The 24673-nt window shown below is 45.6% G+C and overlaps 1 protein-coding gene and 1 pseudogene across 2 annotated transcripts in view; one reads left to right on the top strand and one right to left on the bottom strand.

Annotated features, from left to right (window-relative positions):
- TTC28 (tetratricopeptide repeat domain 28) overlaps nt 1-24673 on the top strand; it is a 712524-nt gene that overhangs the window by 263125 nt on the left and 424726 nt on the right. The window lies entirely within an intron of this gene.
- The window catches only part of LOC138156391 (X-linked retinitis pigmentosa GTPase regulator-like), a 24317-nt pseudogene continuing 17064 nt past the window's right edge, over nt 17421-24673 (bottom strand).

Raw genomic sequence — 24673 nt, forward strand, 5'->3', positions numbered from 1 at the left:
GGCTCTGTCCAATGCCCCATGTGTCTCTCAGTCTCAGTATAGGCACACAGAGATAACCAAACTACGCAGGAATCTTGGAAAAATCCTAATGCAGTGACACCTACAATGAAAACTGTGTGACCCAGTTACCCTCAGAATCATTCTGACTGATGCTTCCTTGTCCATAATCAATTAATGATGCCTCAGGAGCCAAGAGGGCCGGTTTATCCCATTTATCTTAGAGTACATTCTAAAAGGTAGTCCCAGATCATCACTGTCCTTCCCAAAATGAGAGGTGCAGAAAGGAACACAGGATCCGTGCGTTTCTAGTCTGAGCAGAACACAGGGGAGCTGTGATTCCTCTTACTCTGGGCACGGCCCCACATCTCAGTTGTTTTGGACTGCCTTGTCATACTATTGACTCCTATGACCTGAAACCCCTATGGAGTAGTTGAAGTGTGCAAGTATTTGTAAACCTAAGTATGTAGACTGATTTCCTTTTCAGAGCTTTAAAACATATCACATGTTTGTAATTATAGGAATTCATAAAATTTTTAGCATAATATAATAATCAAATATATGCTATTATAATAATGTAATAATTAAAAGGGCAGCTAGGTGGTGCAGTGGGTAGAATGCTGGACCTGGAATCAGAAAGACCTGAGTTCAAATTTGGACTGAGATGCTTGCTAGCTGTGTGACCCTGGGCAAGTCACTGAACTCTGCCTCTGTTTCCTCACCTGTATATGAGTTGGAGAAGGAACTGGCAAACCCCCTCCAGTATCTTTGCCAAGAAAACCCCAAAAGGGACACAAATAGTTGGACATGACTGAAAAACAACAACAAATTCCTCAGTTCAAAAAAATTTTTTAAAGCAATTGGGGTTAAGTAACTTGCTCAAGGTTACACGGCCAGGTGTTTCTGGGTGGGTGCTAAGTGTCTGAGCTTGAATTCTATCCCAGGTCATCCCAACTCTGGGGCCGGTGCTCTTACTCACTGGCCTCCCCTCCTCAGTTCAAATCTTGACTGTGAAAATGGGCTATACTTATGAGTTCCTTTTACTCTCTATTCTCTTCCCTTCATTAAAGCCTCAGCACATAATCCATCCACCCCCAGCACAGCCCCCTCAACGTTGAGCTTCTGAAAGGACACTTGTTTCTTCTTCCTTACAAGTCCTTCTAATTGCTCACATAAATTTACCTTTTTCAGGTTCTCTTGACTTTGGTGTTTACATTTCAGAGTTTGTGCCCAGCACTGGTCTTTTCATCAGAAATGCTTGAAAGACCTCTAATCTATGAAGAATTCATTTTCTCTGTGTAGGGTTACACCCACTTTTAGAGGCATAGTTGTTTTTGCTTGTAAGCCTGTATCTTTTAATTTTTGGAATATTGGATTCCACAATCTCTAGTTTATACTACAAACTATTGCATGATCCCGACTGTGGGCCTTTGGTACTGGAATTTCTTCTTTCTGGACACTTGTAGTGTTGTTTTCTTTGACACGGAAGCTCTGGATTTGGGCTCTGATGTTTCTGAAACTTTTCCTTTTGGTGTTGTTTTGTTTTGTTTTCAGAAAGTGATTAAAGGATTCTTTCATTCTTTACTTTACCCCCTAGTTCTAATACATCTGGACAGTTTTCATTTCTGATTTTTTGAAAAACAGTATTGAGGCTTTTATTTTTGGTCAACAATTTTCAAGGAGTTCAATGATTCTTAAATTCTCTCTCCATCTATTTTCTGGGCTATTGTTTTGATATTAGATTTTTTACATTTTCTTCAGTATTTTGGTTTTGTTTGAATATTTCTTCTGTGTCATGGAGTCATTGATTTCTGTTTGGTCTATCCCGATTTTCAGGATGGAATCCATTACTTGGGTAAGATTGACCATTTTCTTTTCTGAGCTCTTTATTCTCCTTACAATTCTTTCTTCTAGCACTTTTATTTCACTTTTTCTTGATTGCTTCATTTCTCCTAGGTGTTCATGTAATCATTGTGGAAAATCTACTTTTTTCTCCAACAAATCTCCCCTGACCTTTTTTTTTTGGCAGTTGTTTATACTTACTCTCCACTTTGAGGGCTTTCCAGCTCTATAGTAGTTTTTAATAGTGGTGGCTGTTTTCTTTGTTTCACTCATCTTTGGTTTTGGGGCCAGGGCTTTTTGTTAAGGCCAGTCTATGATCCTTGCTGTTGTTAGGGTTTGGAATGTTAGCCCTGTGTGGTCTCACAGGAGGGCCCTTGGGTTCTGTGTTCTCCTTCCCCCTGGCAAGACATTCTTGGGTTTTGAGTTTTAGTGTGTTTGGTCTTCAGGGCCTTCCTTGGCCTATTATATGCACTTCAGGATATAATGCTATCGTCCTTTCTCTATTTCTATCACTTTCTTTTCCCTTTGGAGAAATTGAAGTACATAAAGGGAAAGTGATTGGCCCCAAGACTCATATAAGCAGAATTAAGACTAGAACCCAGATCTTGCCTTTCCTTAGCCAGTGCTCTTCACTGGGGTTATATTACCTCCAAACTGAGATTCTAGTTTCTGAGACAAAGAATTTTGTCCCATAATTTTAAATATTTGAAATGTTCTGGCTCCAGATTTTGAATTGTGAATTTGACAGATGTTGCCCAGTCTCTGATTGTATTTCTGGGTGTCTCTAGGATCACATTCCTGGTTTCCTTTGGAGAACACTCCTCCAGACACACGAAGCTGTCCCTCTGGTACACAGCAGGACCAGGCTCCTGCCCATCTGTTTCCATCATGGATTTCAGCCTGAAATTCAGAAAAACGTTTGCTGTGTTAAGTCATTAACAACTGTTTCAAAACAGTCTGATTTCTAACAGTTGGTGCATGTGGAGATACCTAATTAAAATAATTCCAGTCTCGTTAATAAGATAAGTGTGTTTTCCAGTTGCTATGGGATTATGGCGATCAGCTATGAAGGGCATGAGGCTTAGCTAAGTAAATTATGCTTCCCTTCCACTGTATTTTATTAAATTCATAGTAAGTTAAATGCAAAGCAAATACCACTTAATGTTTTTATTTATCATCTTTTTCAACTTAGTGAAATGGGAAACTTGCTGGGATCTTATATACGGGAATACTGTATTAGACCTAGTCCCAGATAGTTTCCCAGGATTGTGGGCCCAAAGTAGCTACAAGTTTGTTGGAATTCCCTTTCATCATTGGTGGGAACAGGTAGCATTGTAGAATGGGTCTATTTCTGTTTAATCTGTCTTGTTTAATGATGCTCCAGGTCTCAATGAGGGACATAGAAGCGGTCTTCGTTACATTTTCAGTCTTTTCAGAATCCTTTCCATTCAGTTAGACTGTGAGCCATTATTACACAGAAGCACACAAGAGTGTGGCGGGTCCCATGCTATGGAAGCAGGGGGACCAGAACTCCTGAACAAGGTGCTGCTTCTGGCTCTGTCGTGGGCTGGGTGGGATACACTTGGAGATGCGATGGATGCTGGGAGTTCTCTCATTCTATGACTCGGATTACTGCACAGAATGAGCAGATTTTTGAAGAAAGGTTAGGATGACACCAGCCAGAGAGACCCTCTGTGAAGACAGAAATCACAGAATGTGTGAGTTGGAAGGGAGCTCGATGGAGACCTGGTCCAACTTCTAGACAAGAATGGGGTCTTCCCTGTCACATACCTTGGATGTCTCTTCTCGGCCCTGCTTGCAGACTCCAGGGAAGGGAAATCTGCTGCTTCCGGAGGGGCCCACTCCACTTTGGGGCAGTTCTTATTGGAGCTTCTTTCTGTCATGAAGGCTGAGAACTTCCACCTGTGGCCTCTGGCTAATCTCTTTTTCACAAGAGCTCTGTAGATGTGTAAAGATAGCTCTCATGTCCTCTCTCTCAACATTCCCTGTTCCTTCAGCTGGTCCTCTCATAACATGGGCTTGGGGCTCTTCATCCTGTCTGTCATCCCCTGGTACACATTTTTATGAGAGAGAATATTAATATCAACAACACAGCCAAGTAGGTGGTACCCCCAGAAGCACCTCTGTTTTACAGTTGAACAGATTGAGGGATAGAGCTTTAAGCGACTCCCCAGAGGCCAAAGAGCTGGTAACTACCAGAGGAGGGCCTCTTTCCTGGTTCCTTATGACTCTAGGTCCTGGGCATCTTCCAATCATTGCCATTTCTGATGGTACGGCATGCTGTTAACCCTTGGAGCTAAACCTCATTTTCCTGGGAGACTTCCATCCCCACCCCTTTGTCTTTATGGAGGCCCTGTTCAGTTTGCCCCAAAGAATCACTGAAGGGAAGGGAGTGAGCATTTATTGAGCATCGGCTATGGGCCAGGCACAGCAGGCCCATTTCAATAAACCAAACTCAGCAAACATTTATGAAGTGTCTACTTTGGGAGAGAGAGTGCCCTTCTTGGGCCCTAAGTGACAGGGCAGAGTCCAGTCCTGGTCTGTGATATTGATGTATTGACTCTACTGTTTAGTTTAATCATATTAATTTGTGCAACAACATTGGTTAGAGACCTCTCAAATAACATCGATTTGGGGAAAATCACAGTTTCTCTTTCCAAACATTCTGTCCTACTGCCCTGGCTCTCAATCTTCTAACCTGTCACTTTTTCTAAGGAGTAATTCTCTGGTCAGCAAGCTTTGCACTTGAATAGGCCGTGCAGGTCGCTGGAGCCCAGCCCACCTTCTCAGCCTCCCTGCCCCAGTGGTCTGCCCCCATCACATCCCTAACCAATTGAAAGGCTTCCGGCATTTCCTTCTCCACTCATACTGCCTGTAGTGACTCTTATAAGGTCTTCTTGTTCCCATGGAGAAGCCTAGGCCTCCTCACGGTCCACTTGTCCTCTCTATGCAGGTCTGTCTAGCTCGTGTTCTTCAGAGATGCATTCCTGCACCGCTTACTGCCTGGTGACTGTTGCTGAACAGATTTCCCCTTAGGGATCTCAGGAACAATATACACAAAAGAGAAGTCTCTCTTTCCCCTCAAGTCCTTCCTTCCTCCTAAGTTTCTTATTACTCTGGAGGGTACTACTTTCCTCATTTCCAGCTTTGCAGCCATCCTTACACATCTCTGATCTCCAGTGTAATTGACAAAGCTTCTCGTCCTCCCTTCTCAGGCTCCTTCTCTCCGCTCACAGGGCCGCAGGCCTCGTTCAGGCCCTTGGCGCCTCCCACACAGACTCTTACCATAGCCTTCCAGTTGGTCTCTTCCCCCTACCCCAGTGGCATCAGACTCACACAGAAATGGGGCCACTAACGAAGTCACTTGTGAGCATCCTCATGGTCCACATACTGACTTAGAAAACTACGTATTCAACTTGTCTGTGTTTTATTGCATTTGGGTTTTGTTAATCCTTTTCCAGTTCCATTTAACGATAGTTTGAGCTGACCTGGGGAGTGTGGTGAGACATGTGGCTTGTGTTTGACCCCGCTGCTGTAATTTCAGGGACTCGCTATCACCTCCGGGATCAAATATAAACACCGATGGAAGTAAGAATGTGGCAGACAAGCTAGTACCCATGCATTCTTTGGGATCTCATTACCTGTGGAATAGTTACGCCTGCTATTTCTAGGGCCTACCTTCCAACCCTCAGTGGCAAGGGGACCCAGGCCCAAGCTCCTCGATCTCAGGACTAACGCTGGTCACTTCATTGTGCAAAGGCAGAGGCCTCTCTGCTCTCCCAGGAATAAGGGGGGCTTCCTAAGACTCTTTTTGTAGCCCTGCTGCGCCTTTGCTTATCAGTGCCCTCCCTGAGCTCCTCACCCCCTGGTGCGAACTGCTTTATGGGGGCTTTCATTAGTGATCCTATAATAAATACTCTGAGCCCTACCTGGCGAGTTACTACCTCATATGTGCCGGAAACACTTGTTGTATGTGAGTCAAAAGACACGAGGCACCTTGTGAGACAGAATGTCATTTAAAGTCAGGAGATGGCTTTGAGTATGCCAGGTCCATGGGGAGGGGAGGCCCCTCTGGAAGCACTCGGGTCAGAGAGCTGAGAGAAGGGGCGGGCGCCTCCAAGGGAGACCACGCAGGCCTAGGATGGGACGTGACGTGAATGAATGCTGGCAGGGTGTCATGTTCAGCAGCGGAGCATGGCAGCTGGAAGATGAATGAACAGTCTTCTCCCACCTGCCCACTCAGTAAGCCATGTCCTCCTTGTAGCAGAAGCATCATTAATACGATTGGAGAGGAACAACTTTGTTCAGGACTCACCCCTTTGCAGCTGAAACAAGTGGGTTTTGTACTAGCTATTTCTCCATCTGTCAGCTTTGTTAGATTGTCAGTGCAGGTGGGCCTGAGTTGGTTAACAATGGTCTATTGATCAGTAGCAAAGGGCAGTGATTGTGTTTAGGGTTCTGGGGGTGACGGCACTACGCGGCTAATAAGCGTGGATACTTTTCTGCAAGGTTGCTTTATACATTTATTCATGTAGAAGGTCTTAAGAGAAGAAGGCAGGATCCAAATGCTAGTTAGGGTGACTAGTGCCATAAGATGAAATGTCTCTTCTGAAAAGCAGGAGAGAGGAAGCACAAATGGGCAGTGAGCTCCAGATGTGAGGGTGAAAGGAACATCTGGAGTCTTGAGCTGCAGGAATTGGGGTCCAAGGTGAAACTACTTTAGCTCTTCACCACTCTCCAAAACCTTTGTCAGGGCCATGTGGAGGAATAAAACTAAGCTTCATTTGTGGAGTTTGGTGTCTTGAGAATGAAAATTGCTGCCAAGCATAAGAATAATACACTCAGAATTAGCCTCGATAAAGTTCAAACCAAGTACAATGGATGAAATCAGGGCTTTAAACACAAACCATCAACAAATGAGACATGACCAAAATCCCTGTTTCTCCAAAACTCCTAGGTAATGTTAAATAAATGAAAGTATTTCCCCAGCTAGATTAGTAGGTGGTATGGTGTAATTGAACAAGAAACATTCTGAATGCTCAGCTCTGTGACCAGCTAGGGAACCTTTGGCCCAAGTCTGCCTCTCTTGGGTCAGAGATCCACTGAGCACCTAATGGACAGGGTTGGCACCCTTTAGGATGGGCCTCCTCACCTCAGGAAACCTGAGAAAACATATGCAAAGTACCTTGTATAATACTGAGCCTCCTTCCCTCCTGGTATATGCAACATAACTGAAGAAAGTTTATCATTAAAAGGAGAAATGGAGAGAAAAGCAGAAAAGAAATCCTGGACTGGGAGCCATGAGTCCCAGAGATGCCACTGCAGGGTGGGGGTTGAGCAACCCTCTGGTGGAGGACTCTTGTAGAAGGAGCCCTCTCACCTGCTCCTCCCTAGGAGACCCCTCCTGCCCAGAAGAGGAGCCCTGGGGGGTGGGGCGGGGGTAGGGGAAGCCGAGGGGAGCATTTCCTCTTCTCCCTTATTGGGTCATCTCCAGTTTCTCAGGCCACACAAGTCTCTGAAGAGGCCTCTCATCTTTGGTAATGACTCTGAGTACAAGATGAGGACAAAACCCATTTCAAATCTAGTCATCACTGACATCACCTCAGAGACAGTTCTGTTCCATGTCACCCTCCTTCCTTGTGACCAGCCCTCCCCATCACCATGACGCTTCTCTTGGGGCAGACATATTTTATTTGACCCTTTTACTCAAATGGGGTCAAGTATTCCATTACTTGCAACAGTTAACCTCTCGGCCTCAGTTTTCCACACTGTGAAGTGGGAGTGTTAAACTATATGGTAACATTTTTTGAGTCTGTGCTTTTAGGCTGACAGCATCTCTGACCTTTGAATACCTCTGTCGGATCTTTAAGGGACGTTAACACTGACTTTACACAACATTAGAATGGTGGCATGTTTAGAATACACTGTTACCTCTGTCTGTGTCAGGCATTATCAGGATGGACACAGGAAATGTTCATCTTGAATAATACAGCTACCTCTGCTGCTGGAAACAGATGTTCTTGTGGCAGCAGTGACATGCAAAAAGAGCCCTGGGCCCACTGCTCCTGTCTGGGCACCCCGTGTTTCCACTGGAAAGGAGGGTTACTAAGGCTCGTGCCTTTCAGTGACACGGGGGGGGGTCTTCTCTTCCTTTGTCTTTTCCTTCTCCTCTTTCTCCTTTTCCTCCTCTTTCTTCTCCTCTTCTTCTTCCTCCTTTTTCTCCTTATCCTCCTTCTTCTCCTTTTCTTCTTTCTTCCTCCTCCTTCCGCTTATTCTGCCTGCCCACCTTATTTGTCTGAACTCTGATGAGATCATAAGAAATGTTTTTATTGTGGCTTCTAGCCCTGCTTCGTTCTTTCCAGTGTTTAATAGATTCTCATCTCCAGGGCAGGCCCTCTCAATTTTTCACTGAGCAGAATATGATCAGTCTTTAAAGATGGATGTGCATACTCCCCTGGAGCCCATCCTTAAATGTAATTAGTGGTAGAGTGAAGTTGGACTTAGTTAGGCATGAGAGCTGGGAAATGGGATCAGGCGGTGGATGGACGGAATCCTGATTCTTTATCTATTAAGGAATAAAGCTTCAATTTCAAACAATTCTGAATTTGAAACATTGTGGCAGGAAGCTAAAGGAATATATATATATAAAATCCATCCATCCATCCATCTTTCTATCTATCTCTTTATCTAATCTCCATCCCGTTTCCTCTACTTATGTATTTGGGTCTGGCCATAAAGCACTAGCAATACTAGGTGATTATTTCTTTAGCCTAATGGATTGGTTTGTATAACTTATGGCTTCTGTGCTCATTGGGAGCTGTTTCAAAGAGAGGTTTCTTTGAGCCTATATGGTGATAAATTTGGGTCGTAATTACTCTTTTATCCCTTGACTTTTATGCCCTCTTGCTATACTGTTCATTTGCAAAGAAAACATTAAGAACACAAGTGTCAATGCAAATACAATTGACTAATCTGTTAATGGCATCTAGAATGAGCCTGCTACTGAACACACACGTGTGTCTCTGTGTGCACATGCATGTGCATGCACAAATGTGTCTGTGCATGTGTGCGTGCACATGTGTGGTGGCATATAGGCTGCCTTGGGTTCTTGAACACTGTCCCAGTAGAGCATCACCTCTGGCAGACCCTGAGACACTTGAAAGGTTTTCAGAGCAGACCACCAGCCTAGTCAAGTTCAAAGAGGTTCATGACCAGGTGGGTATAAGATGATTGATTTGGGGGCATGGTAAGCCCTTACAGATTATCTGTGATGGAGAGATCACCCACGATAATGAAATGATATGGCTTTTAAGTAGAAAAGATGTATGTGGGGGTGGGGTAGGGGCCAGGGACTGATTCAATAGAAGCCCTTGACCTCCTCAGGATGACGTGAGTTCAGGTGTGGACTGTTCCTTTTGGGGCCTCTTTTTTATTTTCTAAAGTATTTTTGGGTCTCCTTTAGCAGGCTGTTGACTTGTTTTTCATGATTTTCTTGCATCGCTCTCATTTCTCTTCCCAATTTTTCCTCCACTTCTTTTCTTCTTCTGGTTCTATGTTTTCATCTTCTTTGTCACCAAAGTAAGATTCCATAGTCTGACTTTTTTTATGCTGTTTACTCATCTTCCCAGCCAAATACTTGACTCTCTAACTCCCTGTCAAGGCAGGACTCTGCTTCCATTGGGGGTGTACTGCCCCAGGCTTCTGGGGTTTTGTATCAGCTGCTGATCCCCCAGCGTCTCTGGGCCCAGAGCTCTGCCGCTGCCCCAGGACTGGGAGTGGACCACTGCATGTGCTCCTCCCTCACAGGTCCCACAGAGTTCCCCCATTGGCCTTCTGCACAGTTCTCAGTGTTTGTGGGTTGAGAAGTCTGGAAACTGCCACAGCTGCCAGTGATTCAGTCCCCTGAGGCCTGCTCCGGTCTGGTCTGTGCTGCTGCAGCCCATGTGGGAATGTGCTTCACTCCCAGTTTGGTGCCATGTAACCTTCCAGGCTGTCTGGAGCTGGAGATGGGTTTCACTGCCATTCTGTGGGTTCCACAGCCCTAGAATTTGTTTAGAATAATTTTTTGCAAGTATTTGGAGGGGTTTGGGGGTGAGCTCAAGCAAGTCCCTGCTCTTACTCCACCATCTTGGCTCCACCCCCCCCCCATGTGGACTTTTCTACATAGGCAAGGAACTTGGCTCCCCCTGCTCCTAGCAGTCCCCTAAGACTGCGTGTCACTGCAGACCTGCTTCCCTGCATTGATTGAGGGAGTTTCTGTGCTGATTAAATTCCAGGTCACCTCCCCCCCTTCCCCCAGAGACACGTGTTTATGCTTGCATTATCCAACACAGTTCCTCGAACATAATACACACTCAGTAAATGTTTATTATATTGATATGAATTAAACTAGGGGAGGGTGTACAGATAAGAGTGACTCCTAAACAGATGCGGCAGAGTTGGGGATTTTGTTGGGCTATGGGCCCTTGTTGATCCAGGATCCAGGACGTCTGTAAACCGTCCATGCTTCCTGGGTCACTGTGGATTGACGGACTAAGGCCGACCACCTCATGCTGTTTTAGATCAGATTCTGTGACCTCAGGACCCAGGAGAGAATCAGTCAGAACACCCTGCCTTAAGATTGGCTTAAATGTTGCTTTATGTCACAGTATCATCCCCATACCTGTGGAAAATGACAGGTGTGAAGGCGCCCTGTGATCTGTTGTGGGACACAATACAACGCTCTGCTTCCCCTTCTTTCTTCTGCACCTGAGTGCTCCCCTCCAGCTCTGCAGAAGCACACGGTTACTTCCAATGTCTCAAATCTACTCTTAGCCTAGAAGAAACCGGTAAGGGAGTGGGAGGGCAGGGACTGGAGAGGACAGAAAGGCCAAGAAGGGCCAATAGATGATTTTCCCATTTATAGCTCCTGCATTTTGGCAAGGAAAATTCATTGCATCGCTGATGACCCTGATGGATGAAGGAGTCCAACTTTCCTAGATTTCTTTGTTTTCCAGCCACCTGTCTCCTGTCAGCCGTTGTTGGAAATTTCTCAACTCCTGGGGATCTATGCCAAACTCCTAAGACAGTCAGCTCTGCATTCATTTTGGGAGATTTTAAAGCCCAGGCTGGCTCCCTGGAATACCCAATGTTTCTGACCCATTTCTCCACAGCCCTGCCATAGCCCTTTATGTTTGCAAAGCACTTGGACAATACACATAGAATCTCATTTTAGTTTCGGTATCAACCTAGGAGGTGGGAAAGGCCAGAACCCTCACACGCACTTTATAGATGGAGAAAGACCTGAAGAGGATGGGACTTACCCAAGGTCAACAGTGTGAGAACATGGATGAGAAGCCCAGTCTTCTGAATCCTATTAGATTGGTACAAGGATTTTGTTTTTCTTTTCAGTTTGCAGTGGGGAGGTAGAAGGGAGAGAAAATAAATGCTTATTAATTGAAAGGAAATTAAAATTCAGAATCACTGACTTGCATTTGGAGGATTTGAGTTCAAAACCCAACTCTCACCTGTGAAACATGGGTCTAATGTCTTGGCCTTTCAGGTTTGGTTACCTCAGCGGTAAAATTGGGGAGGGGGAAGGAGTGTGTGTGTGTGTGTATACATGTGCATGTGTGAGTGTGTGTGTGTACATGTGCATGTGTGAGTATGAGTGTGTGTATGTGTGTGTATGTGTATATAAGAGTTGTGAGTGTGAGTGTGTGTATGTACATGTGCGTGTGTGAGTGTATGTGTATGTGAGACTGTGTGTGTATGAGTGTGTGTGTGAGTATGAGTGTGTATGTGTGTGTATGTGAGAGTGTGTGAGTGTGTGCGTGTGTGTGTATGTGTGTGTGTGTGTGTGTGTGTGTGTGTGTGCTACCACAGACACCTACCAGAGCCATGCCCCTACCTTCTTGCAGCTTTTTCCACTGGGCTTGTTTTTCAGTTGTTTCTCAGTCATGTCTGACTCTCTGTGACCCCATTTGGGGTTTTCTTGGCAGAGACACTGGAGGGGTTTGCCATTTCCTTCTCCAGCTCATTTTATAGATGAGAAAACTGAGGCTAACAGGGTGAAGTGACTTGCCCAGGGTCACACAGCTGAGAAGCATCTTAGGCTGGATTTGAACTTGAAAAAAGATAATCTTCCTGAGCACAGGCCCAGCGCTCTATCCGCTGCATCACCTAGCTGCCCTCTCCATCTCTACAGGTCCACATGTGAATAATTCCCCATCTCAGCCACCAGGAAAAGCACCAGCGGTACTCCCGGTAAGGCTTCTCCAAATGACTTAGCTCTACCAATAACAGCAGGTCCTCAGAAGGCGCCCCAAGCCCCTGAGAGTCCCATCATGCCTTCATCAGCCACGTGAAGCGCTCCAGGAGGGCTGCAGCTTTCTGTTTGCTCTTCTCATTCAGTCTCCCAGGCTTCTTCTTGGCAAAGGCCTACCCACCTCCTGTTCCCACAGGAGAGGCAATTCCTCTTTTCCCAAGGAAAGCTGGGGGCTTTTGTTAACCACCAGTAGGGGTTCCCAAGTCTCTTCTTCACTTTCGCTCTCATTCTGTCGTCTCATGGCTCTGGTCTCAGCAGGATATAGTGAGACCATACTGTGGGTTCCTCCCCCCCAGGAGACATGCCTTCACTTGTGCTGCCAACAACAATGGCAGCCGGCCCTCAGTTCTCACTGCCCAGCCCTAAAAGGCCCTGTCTAGTCGCTGAAGGTGCTGGCCCAGCTGACTTTTCATCCCATGCTTCTGGTAGGCCAGCTTCTGCAGGATCATCCGTAACCAGAGAGCGTTGGGCTTGGGCACTTCTGGTACCATGCTTAGCAATTTCCTCCAGCACCCACTGAATGGATCACTTCACTCAGGTGGGAACCTTGTGCTTGTTCTTGAGAGGACTCCCCACACACGACTGGCCAGCGGGATCAGCACCTCCAACACCATGCCTCCTCCAAAGTGTCCTTACATTCTTTCTGATGTTTCAAAGAACACAAAGGGAAAAGCCACTGAAATAGTTTTTTCTTGACAGATTTCTTAGACTACATTGTCTGTAATGCACAAGGGTGACTTAGTCACACTAGAAACACACAGGAAGAGTGGCCTGGGGAATTGGCATGAGCGCAGTCACCATCTGGCACTTCCTGCTTGAGTAGCCAAAGTAGCCAATTTTTAGTAATCTTAAATATCCTAAAGCAATTTAAATCTCTTCTTAATCAGTCTCAAGTAACAGATGGGTAATGATGTGCTATAGCTTCCAAGTGCTCTAGATTTGTTCCAAATTTGGGGCAAACTACCCCCTGACTTATGGTAAGGCCCCTTTACAGCTAAGGTTCCAAGTTCCATGATCTCCGAAAGCTTTGTATATGTGTGGTAGGCAGGCTTTTATTTCCTAGGCTAAAGATGACAGAGCTAACTTGCCACAATTCACTGTTTTGAAAGCTAGTAATAGCAGACCTTGTGTGTGTGTGTGTGTGTGTGTGTGTGTGTGTGTGAGAGAGAGAGAGAGAGAGAGAGAGAGAGAGACAGAGAGACAGAGACAGAGACAGAGACAGAAAGATGATAATACCTATATGATTTTATGATATGAGTGAAGGTCAGCTAAAGAAGGCTTAAGACTTTCATTACATTTCCTAGAGAGGAGAGGACGTCCCTGTTAATTGTTGATCATTTCATCCTGGCTAGATATGATTGAATTAAGCTATTGTACTTCTAAACCATGGTGATAGAAGAGAGCAAAGAACCAGTTTTGGGTCAGCCTGGGAGAATCAGAGAGAGCTGAGATAGGCCAGAGATCTGAGAACAGACTGATTTCTATAGGCTGAAGCTTGAGCATCCACAGAGTTCCCTGTGGACCACACCCCCACCACAAGCAGCAGTATTTCAGCCTAAAATGACAGGAGTGGAGAGGCAACAGCAGATCCTCTTGGCTTATGAGAGAACCACAGCCAGGAAGGGTGGTGTGGTTCTTCGAGTTTCTGGATCCTACTGTGGAGAGCCCTAGAAATGACAGCTGTGCAAAGCCCTATGTAGCCCCAGGAGAGAAGGAAACCCCATGACTTGAGAAGTGACAGCAGTCAGGCTATAGTGGTGAGCTGGTGGGAATACCAGACCTGGTTTCTTAAAGCAAGGAGGGGACATTTGGGCCCTATTGAGAACACCACTGAGAAATACAGTTTAGGGAAAAGAGAAGAGAATTTGGAGTAGCTCTGGGTTCCCAGACCCAGACTTCTGTGGACAAGAGGAGAAATCGCTTGGCTTCTTCTGCTGCTGGGAAGTGTTTGGATTGTGCAGATCCTTTGGGTTGGGAAATTGACTTCCAATGTCAAATGCTTTATTTTTGAAGAAGGAATTTCAATCCATAGGCTGGAATGGTGAACACAATCATATAGTTAGTGTCAGACAAGAAAGTCAGACTTACCGGAGAGGGAGGGAGAATTTCTTTTGTTTTAATTGTTACAGGGTCACAGTGATGCTTTTGTATTGTGTATGAATTCTTTTTTTAGGGTGACATAAAATTGTATTCAAAATATTTATTATTGACTAAATGTTTGCATAGAATCTAAGGATGAGTCAAGGCTGTCCCATATCCAAAATATTTATTATTGCATGGGAACACCTTATACCCAAATCTGTAGAGACTGAAACTTGAGAGAAAGACAGACAGATAGAATGACTAGCAATCACAAGGCTGAACTTGCTCCGTGTACACCCAGAGCCTCTAGTATTCAGCCTCAGGTAGACAGTGCTTCATGGCTTAAAAAGCATTTTCCATATTGAAGACTGATATTCCCTGACCTGGAGTTAGGAGGCCTGGGTTGGAATTCTCAAATCCCAAAGACCAATGTGATCATTGCCAAGCCTTTTAACCTTAGTCTGCTTAGCTTCATATAGTTGATGTGAAGAGAATGCTTTGAAAAACTTCAAACGTATAAATATGAGTTATCCCAGTTTTAGAGATCATAGGATTAAAACTGGAAAGGCCTTTTGGGGACATGAAGTCCATTCTTCTTGTGGAAGGACCAGTGTCTGTCAGGGTTTGGTGCCCCTCCTCCATGGCTTAGGAAAAGGCATCAAAGCCAGGACTTGATTGGTCCAGGTGGAGCAAGGCTCAGGCTGTGCCTCCCTAGACAGACCTTTGTGGTCACATGGGGCCCCAAAGGTTCCATCTCTGTAGGGTCAGTGCCCTTCTGACAGATACCCCTTGCTGACCAGAGGCATATTTCCATATGGAGATGAGGGGGCCACTAAGTGCCAGCGTCCTTGTTGTGTGTCCTTGGCTGGGTCAGGACTAAGTAAACCTCATTTTGTAAGTGCCTCATTTTGTCCCAACATTGCACCTGAACTAACAGGTGCCTGCATGAGGCCTCCCCTAGGTTTTTATGTTGTTGGTGATTGGGACAAGATGGTATTGTGGCTCACATTCAGGTCAAGTTGGGGGAAAAGGTACTGAAACTATGGAGGGTGGGGTGATCCTGTGGTCTGACCCTGTGGCCAGCTGCAATGGGGTTTCAGATCTACCTGTTCTGTGTGACCTGTGTGATCTTGGACATGACACTTCCAGTTCTAGGCCTGTTTGTGCTTCTGAGACAAGACGCCTAGACTAGGTGACTGAAGATCTCCTCCAGCCCTAAATGTATCCCCCCGGGTTTTTTCTACAGCCAATAGTCGCCAATGCTTCCTGAAAGGTTCAGTTTTGTGGCTTGCCATGAGTAGCATTTATTGTATGGCCATGATGTCGTTGGCCTAAGAGTCAGAGACTTGACTCTTGGCTCAGGTCTGCCGTCTTCCTTCAGATCCTAGGTTCTCATCCAAGTAGATGCTGAAATACTCAGTATCACCTCCTCAGGAGACTACGTCCTTACCATCAGACTGTTCCAGGTCGACTCTGCCCAGACAGAACTCAAGGACACCCCAGGATTTGCCTTCCTACATGACCTTTCCATCCCTTACTTTTGTTTGTTTCTCAGGGGGCTCTGTCTTTCTTCTCTCCCTCTTCTGTTCTCCGAATCTAGGCTTTATGTCATTCTGATGCCCTAGAACCTTCCCTAGTGAGCAGAAGCTCCCTTGCCCTGGTGATTATTGGCTCCCCTATGGGCAAAGGCAATAATCCCTGTTGCTTTTACAATTCTGAAAGAGACTAATATCTATACACATATTTAGAAAGGCATAGGGCACTTCACCAAATACTGGAAAAGAAAAAGTTCTTTTTTCATATTAGGTATTTTTAAAACATCTCTGTTTTAATCTGGATTGAGGAAGAAGATGTGATTGAGAAGACTGGGAAGAATGAAGAGAAAGGAGGATCCGGAAGAGAAGGTAGTTTATAGTCTGAACAGGAAAGAGAGTTGGTGCATAATGATCCAAGTCAAAGACGTCTGCTAACCAGAGTGGTAGGAGTGAGAAAGAGGGCGACCAGCTTCCAAATGCTAGTGATGCCCCTTCCTCCATGTGAAAGCTCGCACAGCCCTTTCTGCACTCCCGCTGATGGGGAAGAATGACCCCAAAGGGCCCTTCCCTCTCTAAATCTTAGGGTCCCTAGGTGAGAAGAAGCATTTGTGCTTGCTTTGGCCAAACCTTCCTACAATTGTGAGCAGTGAGGATCATGTAGGAAAAGTGCTTTCTGAAGTGTTAAGATGATATGCAAACGTACAGGTTTTTACTTTTTGGGAATAGCTCTAAAATCAGTCTGGCCTCCCCAGGGTGTGCCTGGCCACTAACTAGCCCAGCCCACTACGACTGGACCTCCTTTGCATAATTGTTTAAATGCCATAGCGTGGTGGGTACTTCTTTCCCTTCTGGCTCTCCTGGGATCCCTGATAACACAGAAAGGGGTACCAGACAAGTCACATTTATTTAGAGGTTTACAGGAAAAACAGTGTGGGTGATGGGAGGGGAAGGCGCCAGGTCCCCCAGAGGCTCTCAGTTAGAGCTGGAGAAACCAGGCCCACAGAGGTGAGTAATGTGCCTTTAGTCACCTAGAAGAAAGATTTGGATTCGAGTGCTCTGGGAAGAAGAATAGAACTAGGAAGAAATGGCAGCCACAGAACAATGGCAGAAGAGCCTCTCTTCCAGTGAGGGGTCCTTCCCAGCTCTGATGTTCTAGGCTCTGAGGTTTCTTCTAACTCAAATGTTCTAGATTCACTGGTATCTTACTGTTTTCACTTTCTGGAATTCCAAGTTTCCTCTAGCTTTAACCTTCGAAAATCCTGATTCCCCATATGGAGTCCACTGCCTTTTTGCATGGCTGCCCAGTGCAAGGCCCAGACTCATTTCAGTGAGTCTGGTTTAAAATGTGCTCGGTGGTTATTATTCTGTTTCTATTGCAGTCCAGTCCACAGCCTTATAGATTTCATTTTATTTAATTGGTGTAGGGGTGGGCGGAGAGGGAACTGCATTTCCTTGGCGTTCTTGCCTTTGGAAGCTCCAGGTTATTGATTCAAGGGCTGAGAATAGAAACGCTTGGAAGCAAAGGCTCCCTGGGGAATTTCAGTGTGAAAGGGCAAAGGGAAAATGATTAGAATTTCAATCTCCAGACGCCACCAAATTTGTTGTTTCCATTTTTAAAAAAGGAGACTTCGACACGGTTACGCGCTGCGGCTGTAGGCCTTGTTTAACACTGGCATCCACAAACCAATAGTCAGAATTAGAGGCCATCCAGCCCTCACTCTGCGCTGGGTGTGAACGGAGCCAGGAATCGATGGCGCTCTGCTGGAGTCTGGCTCTCTTAAAGGCAAAGGCATATCAGCACCTTCTCTCTTCTTTTCCAAGGGTGAAGAGAACCTTTGCCTCGAGCTGGTGAAATCTCTTTGGCCTGTTTATGGAACATGTAATCACAGATCTACAGCCCAGCTTTAGTCTTTGATGTGTTACTTCCTTTGAATTTCTCTTTCCCTAAGGTTTTTCTACTTGGGTCATGACTCAGTTTCATTTTGATACCTAGTTTTACTGTCTGTGCTTCTGAAAGGGAGCTGCAATGGGTATGGTTAATTAACGTACACATAGCCGGCAACCCCTGTACCTATGGGTTTACTTGCCTCATTAAGTTTTAGCATTTAGCTGGTGTGGGAAGATGTGAGCATAGACTTTATGTCCATCAGGATCTTGGACAAAAGAATGTCAGGGCTTTAAGGGGCCTTAGAACAGGGGATGGCAGGGCTGGGAGGGGCCTAGAACAGGGAATATATAGATATATAGTGTTGGAGTGGAAGGAATGTTAGAGATCCAGCTCCCTTCTGTCACTGGGAGAAGTGAGCTGCCCTAGTCCATAGATGCCGTGATGGTGGAATGGGGACACAGGACTGGTCAGTGAGCTCTGAGTCTAGTTTCCTTTCCTTTCAGTCTCCATTTCCGCCAGTTTGGACTAAGGCTTCCGTGAGCTCAGCTCTCTGGAGGAGAGCCGTAGGATGGTGAGACCAAGTGTAGACATCTGCTCCAGCATGGTTGTGACCTTCCGGCAGCGCTGTCCAGACACCAGTCTCTGTAGCCCTCCATGGTCTGGCTGTCTCTGTGCAGTTTATGTTGTCTGAGCAGGTGTAATTACACCTGATGAAGAGATGGAGGCATAGGGAAGGGGCTAATTACTATTCAACAAGAAAGGCCCAGGACTGAGACTTGGCTGTGAGTTTGCTGATTCTCTTTCCTCTAAAATATGTTTTAGAATTTAAAAGAAACTGGGAGTTGATGCATGACTGATAGATGAACCAGTGTAGCACTGCACCTTGTGATAATAATTCCATGTTTGTGTTGACTTTATGAAGAGTTTGGAAAAAAACTAGTTTTTAAATGGTGCAATTTTTGAATTATTAAGAGTTAGGTCCTAAAACTGCATGAAATATTATCCTTAAATCACTTTGCTACATACAGGCATTCGTCTTAGTTGTTACTGTTTGTCAGAATCTAGCAGCTACAGTATGAAAAATGACAATGTCTTTTCTGGTTTTATACCTATCAAATTGTAGAATGTCAGAACTATGAAGAGACTTAAACACCATCTTGTTCAACACCCTTACTCTAACGGTGAGGAAATGTTGACCCTAGGGAATAAAGTGATTTACTTGGGGCCACAGAGGGAACAGAGCACAGAGCTGAGACTCAGGATTCTGGAGTCCTGCTCCAGAACCCTTTCCAAGGTCCTTTCTTTAGGCTTCCTCTTTGCTCTCCCTAAAATCTCTGCCTTGGTAGCTTCCACAGTTTTGATTCCCACCAAATGCAGATGTCTCTAATCAGAATTTTCCACCTTGACCTCTCTTCTGAGCTCCTCAGATCTCCAGCTTCCTACTAGCCATCTGCTTGTCCTGCCAGTACCTTCAACTCAGCATGTTCAAATCCAAGCTTATTATTTTCCTCCTTAAATCTCACTGTCCTTCTGACTTTTACTGCTTTTATTGTCATCACCATTTACTCAGTGTCCCTTGTTTGAAACCTTGAGATATCTTTGGAGATTAGAGCTGAGGAAAAGGGAGAAGTGACTTGGTCACCAAGTATTGTCAGTTCTGTCTTCATTATTGCCCTCCTGGCTCTTCATGTGGCCTTCTGACAGGTCTTCCTACCTCTGCTTTCTTATATTCTGACTCTCCTGCACAACCTTCTGGCCAGCCTTCATCATGCTGCAAGAAGGAATTTATGCATATATCCCTCCTTTGCTCAGAAGTGTATTCACCTGTATTACTTACTGGGTGAATTTCATATTTCTTTCTCTGGCATTCAGGGCCCTGACAATCTGGTGCTACCTAACTCTCCAGCCTTATCTCATTTTACTCCTCTGCTGCAATCTACACATCTTTGTCATGTGTTTGGTGTTTTCCTGACTCCAGATGTGTGCTCACGGTAGACCATCTAACTAGAATACCTTCTTTGCTCTCACCTTTTGAACATTGACCGTTCTTTAAAGCTCATCTCAAATGCTACTTTCTCTGAATACTTCTCCAGTTCTTGAACTGGTAACACCTGCTAGTTGTGTGTCACATCACCCTGCTTGCCTCAGTTTCCTCATCTGTAAAATGAGCTGGAGAAGGAAATGAGAAACTGCTCTGGTATCTTTGCCAAGAAAACCCCAATGGGGTAAGGAAGAGTCAGTCATGACTGAAATGACATATGTAATGAGGGTTGATTGAATCAGTTAATTACCTGCCCACTTAAAGTAAGTGAGGAGATGCTGTTACCTGATACCTTTGTCAGGTGAATGCACTCATTCAGCCAGAGGCATTAAATAGGGGTTAGCTAGACTTAACCAATAACACACTTTAGGCCCAGTGCAGAAAGTCCTTGGAAGCCTTTGGATGAAGTAAAATGATGGCCCACACAAAGTGGGCTCTCATTGCCCAGGAGACTGGGCACACTCTGTAGGCCATGTATGACACCAGTGAATGACTTTGGCATGCCCAATTCGGGGTGGGAGCCTCCAGCCAAGCCCCTCAGAAAGTATTGCTTGGAAGGGAGACCTCAGTCATGGCCTGGGCTTCCTTTCTCACCTAGAAGAACCTCATGAGCTTCAGAGGGTTGGAGGGTTTAGACTTTGCATCAGCCTAGAATGTCTGAAGGGCCATGTCTGCCTTGGGAGCAGAGGACAGACTGAATGTGGTGATAAAGGTCAGGTTTAAGGCTCTCCAAGGAGCCCAGCCTAAGGGAGCACTTGAGGCCTCCAGCAGAAGGGTTTTCAGAAGCTGCAGGTTATTCTCTCACATGCACCAAGTCTGAGCTGCCTTTCCCTTGGACGTGTATGTACTATCAGGGAGGGTCAGAGAATTGTTTTGGGGGCTGGGGGCAGATGTATCATACCTACTGCACTTCCTGCACCACCTTGGCAAATGCCTGATTCTAAATGCTAATTAAGCCTGGCTGACTGATGCCAATTGGTAATCACAGAGGGAAGCATGTTGATGGAGAGCTACAGTAGGAGACTCTGGCCCCTCAGGCTCACTGCCCTCGTGGGACCCGCCTACCTGTGCAGGTGGCACAATCCAAAGCAGCCACCTTCCCCACTGGGCGTCCCGTGGCGTTTTCTCTATCTCTAAAGCACTTTTCATGCAATATTGTGTGTTACAGTTACTTACAGTTGTCCATGAAGGAAGGCTCTGTGTCTCACCAAACACTGAATGCAGTGATACTCATAGGGCTGGTAAATGAACAACCCCAGGAATCTCTACTGTGTGTCAGCCACAGCGTAGGCACTAGAGACCAAATAGTCCCTTCCCTTGGGAGTCTACTTTCTACTGGGGGAAAACAATACATGCGCAGATAACACATTCAGAAGAAATGTGATACAGTTTTTGGGGAGTGGGGAAGTGTCCCCTGAGTTGTGCTTTGAAGGAAGCCAGGGATTCTTGGAGATGGGGGTGAGGAAGATGAGCAGTTGAGGCGAAGGTGGGGAAGCCACGTTAGGGGCTGGATCCAGCAAACACCACGTGGGTGATTTTGGCTAAAAACTGGAGTTGGGAATGTGTGAAACAAGGACAGTTCGCTTTGGAATGATGGACTGGAGTTACGTTGTGAAAGAACCAAAATGCTGGACAGAAGATTCACGTGATGTTTCATCCTGGGGGTGAAGGAGTCTTTGTGGAAGCGATCCAGGCTCCTCATTTTATAGGTGGCAAGGTTGGGTGTGGAGCAGAGAGCAGGGCCCTGGCTACGTCCACTGCCTTTGCCATGATGCCACAGAGCTCCGGACACTTCTCCAGGGCTCTTCCTGCTTGTATGGGTCATTAGGCCAAGGATGATTTCACATTCTCATACTTTTGGTTTATTTTGGAATGTAAATATTTTGGCTGCGTAGCAAACGCCATAGATAACATGGCTTTATCAGTGTGGTGGGTTGTTTACTTCTGCTTTATATAAAATATTCAGTGACAGGGATGACAGAGAGGGGTTGTTTCCCTACACGGAAAGTTTGCTTCTTTTTCTTATTAAGTTCTGTAGTCTTTGAGTTTGTTAGATGCCGATCCTACTGGTGCTCAGGACTGAAGAAAACATAACCCCTGACCTCAACATTCTGTGATTCTAAGGTTACCTCCACATCTAACATTTTGTGATTCTAATGTTCCCCCCCAGCTCTGGTGTTGCACCTTCTAAGGCCCCTCCCAGCCCTGATATCCCCTGTTCTAAGGCCCCTCCCTGCCCTGACATCCCCTGTTCTAAGGCCCCTCCCAGCCCTGACATCCCCTGTTCTCAGGCCCCTCCCAGCTCTGACATCCCCTGTTCTAAGGCCCCTCCCAGCCCTGACACCCCCTGCTTTAAGTTCCCTCCCAGCCCTGACACCCCCTGCTTTAAGTTCCCTTCCAGCTCTGACATCCCCTGTTCTAAGGCCCCTCTCAGCACTGACATCCCCAGTTCTAAACCTCCTCCTAGCTCTGATATCCCCTGTTCTAAGGCCCCTCCCAGCTCTGATGTTCCCTGTTCTAAGGCTTCTCCCAGCTCTGATGTTCCCTGTTCTAAGTGTTATAGAATTCTATTTTTTTTTAATGTTCTAAGACCCTTTCTTAATCTCTTCTCTCCTGTGTCTCTTGTCGTTCTAACATCCTGTTATTCTAGGTGTGCGGGCAGCTAGATTATTGAATTGACATTGCCTTGAAGATGCAGTGTTAAGACTGCCTGGAAATTCAGTGTAATGAACTTCTGCTCTCCAGGTCCTTGACTAGAAAGCCCACGGGGGGATTCAGATTCAAGACGAAGGTGCAGAGGGTCTCACTTCCAGCGATGCATACATAGGCTCTTCATCTTGTTGACAGGAAAGAGCCCATTTAAAGTAGTTTAGTTGGAGCTGGGCTAAGTATGGTATTATTCCAAAGAAGGAAGAGGAAAAATGGAGCAATTGGGGATAATAGAATCTTTTGGAATCCACCCTTGGTTGGGATGCTGTGCACTTTCTGTGCCACGGGTTACAGGGAAACAAAGCCCGAGACCAAGCTCGTTATGGAGATTGGACATGGCCCAAGCAGCTGTGTAAGTGAATAGAAAATAGGAATTATTTGTCTTTGATCCCCACAAAGCTGATACCAGAGAATGGAAGAGAGCTGGGCCATTTGGGGCATTTTCAGGGTCTTACTGATTTCATAGGAAATAGAGATTTCATGCCACAATAATGTGAATCTAACATTATCAGAAGTTATTTATCCTTGCAGTGAGATTAATTTGATGGATGGAAGCCTCTAGAGAGAAGGGATCATCTCCTTTTCCTCCACTCTCCCTTCTCCCTCCCCCAACCCCACAGCATTCTGAAGGGAGTCTAGCATTTGTATATGAGGGATTGCAAGATTAGTGACAAATTATTGCATGGCCAAAAGAGAAACGTGAAGAGAGAGAGTGTCTGTGTCTGTCTGTGTAGGTGGTGGGGCTGGGATCACAGAAGGTGTTGGTCAGTGTCATGGTGGATCAGGACATCTTCAAGGCCAGCATGACTGGGCTTCATTCCTTTGTTCCCTGGAGTTCTAGGAAGGAAGTTGCTGCTGTTCCTTTGATTGGTTTGTTTTGTTTCTTTTTTTTCTATTGGATCAAGGGGAGTGCCACCAAACTGTTCACAGATTCACTTATCAGGCAGTACCTTATCAGGGCTGTGCTGGCAGAGCTAGGCCTTTGGGGAGAGGGCAAGGTAGAGGAAGGAAACTGCTGGCAAAGGTTGGACAGGGGCAAAGACAGACTTCTGCTTTTTTTAAAGTTATGCTTTTGCTTAAGGCTTTCCTATTCAGCAAGGCATTTGGGGGTCACAGTTTGCTGATAGCCCAGCAGAAGCTCGCAGGATTTAGTTGTCAATTTCAACCCCCTCATCTAAGGGTGAAGAAACTGAGCCCCTTACAAGGAAGCAGTGGGGGGGACTGATTTGCCCAAAGCCAGACAAGTACCAAGAGGTGTCAGTTAGCCAGGGTCATCAGGCTTCACAGCTTCCCTTGGCAGCCTGTTTACCTACATATTATAATTCTGATAGCAAAATGCTTTCCTTCATATTCTTGGAAGTTTCTTCTGCTACAATGTCAGAGATGCCCACAAACGTCCAGCAGGGCTTCATTTAGAATATGCCATAACAGACTACGTTCATTTTTCAAAATTAAATTTTATTTATTTTCAATGAGCAAAATGTGCTTTCTCTTTCTGCCACCCCCCCCAAACACATCGAGAATAAAAGAAAAACAAAACCCCTGCTATGAACATGTATAGTGAAGTGAAATAAATGTCTGCACTGACCATGTCCAACGATGGGTGTGTATGTGTGAGTTGTGAGTGTGTGAGTATGCGTGTGAAAACGTGTGTATGTGTGAGTGTATATGTGTGAGTATGTGTGTGAGTGTGTGTATGAGTTGTGTGAGAGTGTATGTATGTGTGAGTTGTGAGTGTGTATGTGTGAGTGTGTAAGAGAGTATGTATGAGAGTGTGTGTATATGTGTGTGCTCTCTCAGTCCTCTCTGCCAGGAGGCAGGCAGCCTGTTGAATCCTGGTTTATCTTTACACTCATCAGAGTTCCCAAGTCTTTCAAACTTATTTTTCTACATAATGTTATTGTCAGTGTATTAATTCTTCTCTTGGTCTTGCTCACTTCAGTCTGCATCAGTTCATAGAAGTCTTCACAGGTTTCTTCGAAATTGTCCCCTTCATACTTACCACGCAATACCGTGTTTCTCCAATAATAAGACACTGTCTTATTAATTTTTTTTTGGAAAGAAAAACACCAGAGGGCTTATTTTCAGGGGAGGGCTTATGTTGTCCTGCCTCAGCTCTCCTCCGCGGCACTGCTCTCAATGGCACCAGCAAGCAAATCACTGGGGAAGAACAGGATGACGCGCTCACTGCTGCAGCTCTGATTGGATGCAGCTCAGAGCGCGGCGTGCGTTTCACCCGGGGGGGGGGGGGA

Source organism: Petaurus breviceps, unplaced genomic scaffold, assembly GCF_028583685.1.
Source record: "Petaurus breviceps papuanus isolate PSGF00001 unplaced genomic scaffold, PetGlider_PUasm1.0 99, whole genome shotgun sequence".
Classification (NCBI taxonomy): Eukaryota; Metazoa; Chordata; class Mammalia; order Diprotodontia; family Petauridae; genus Petaurus; species Petaurus breviceps.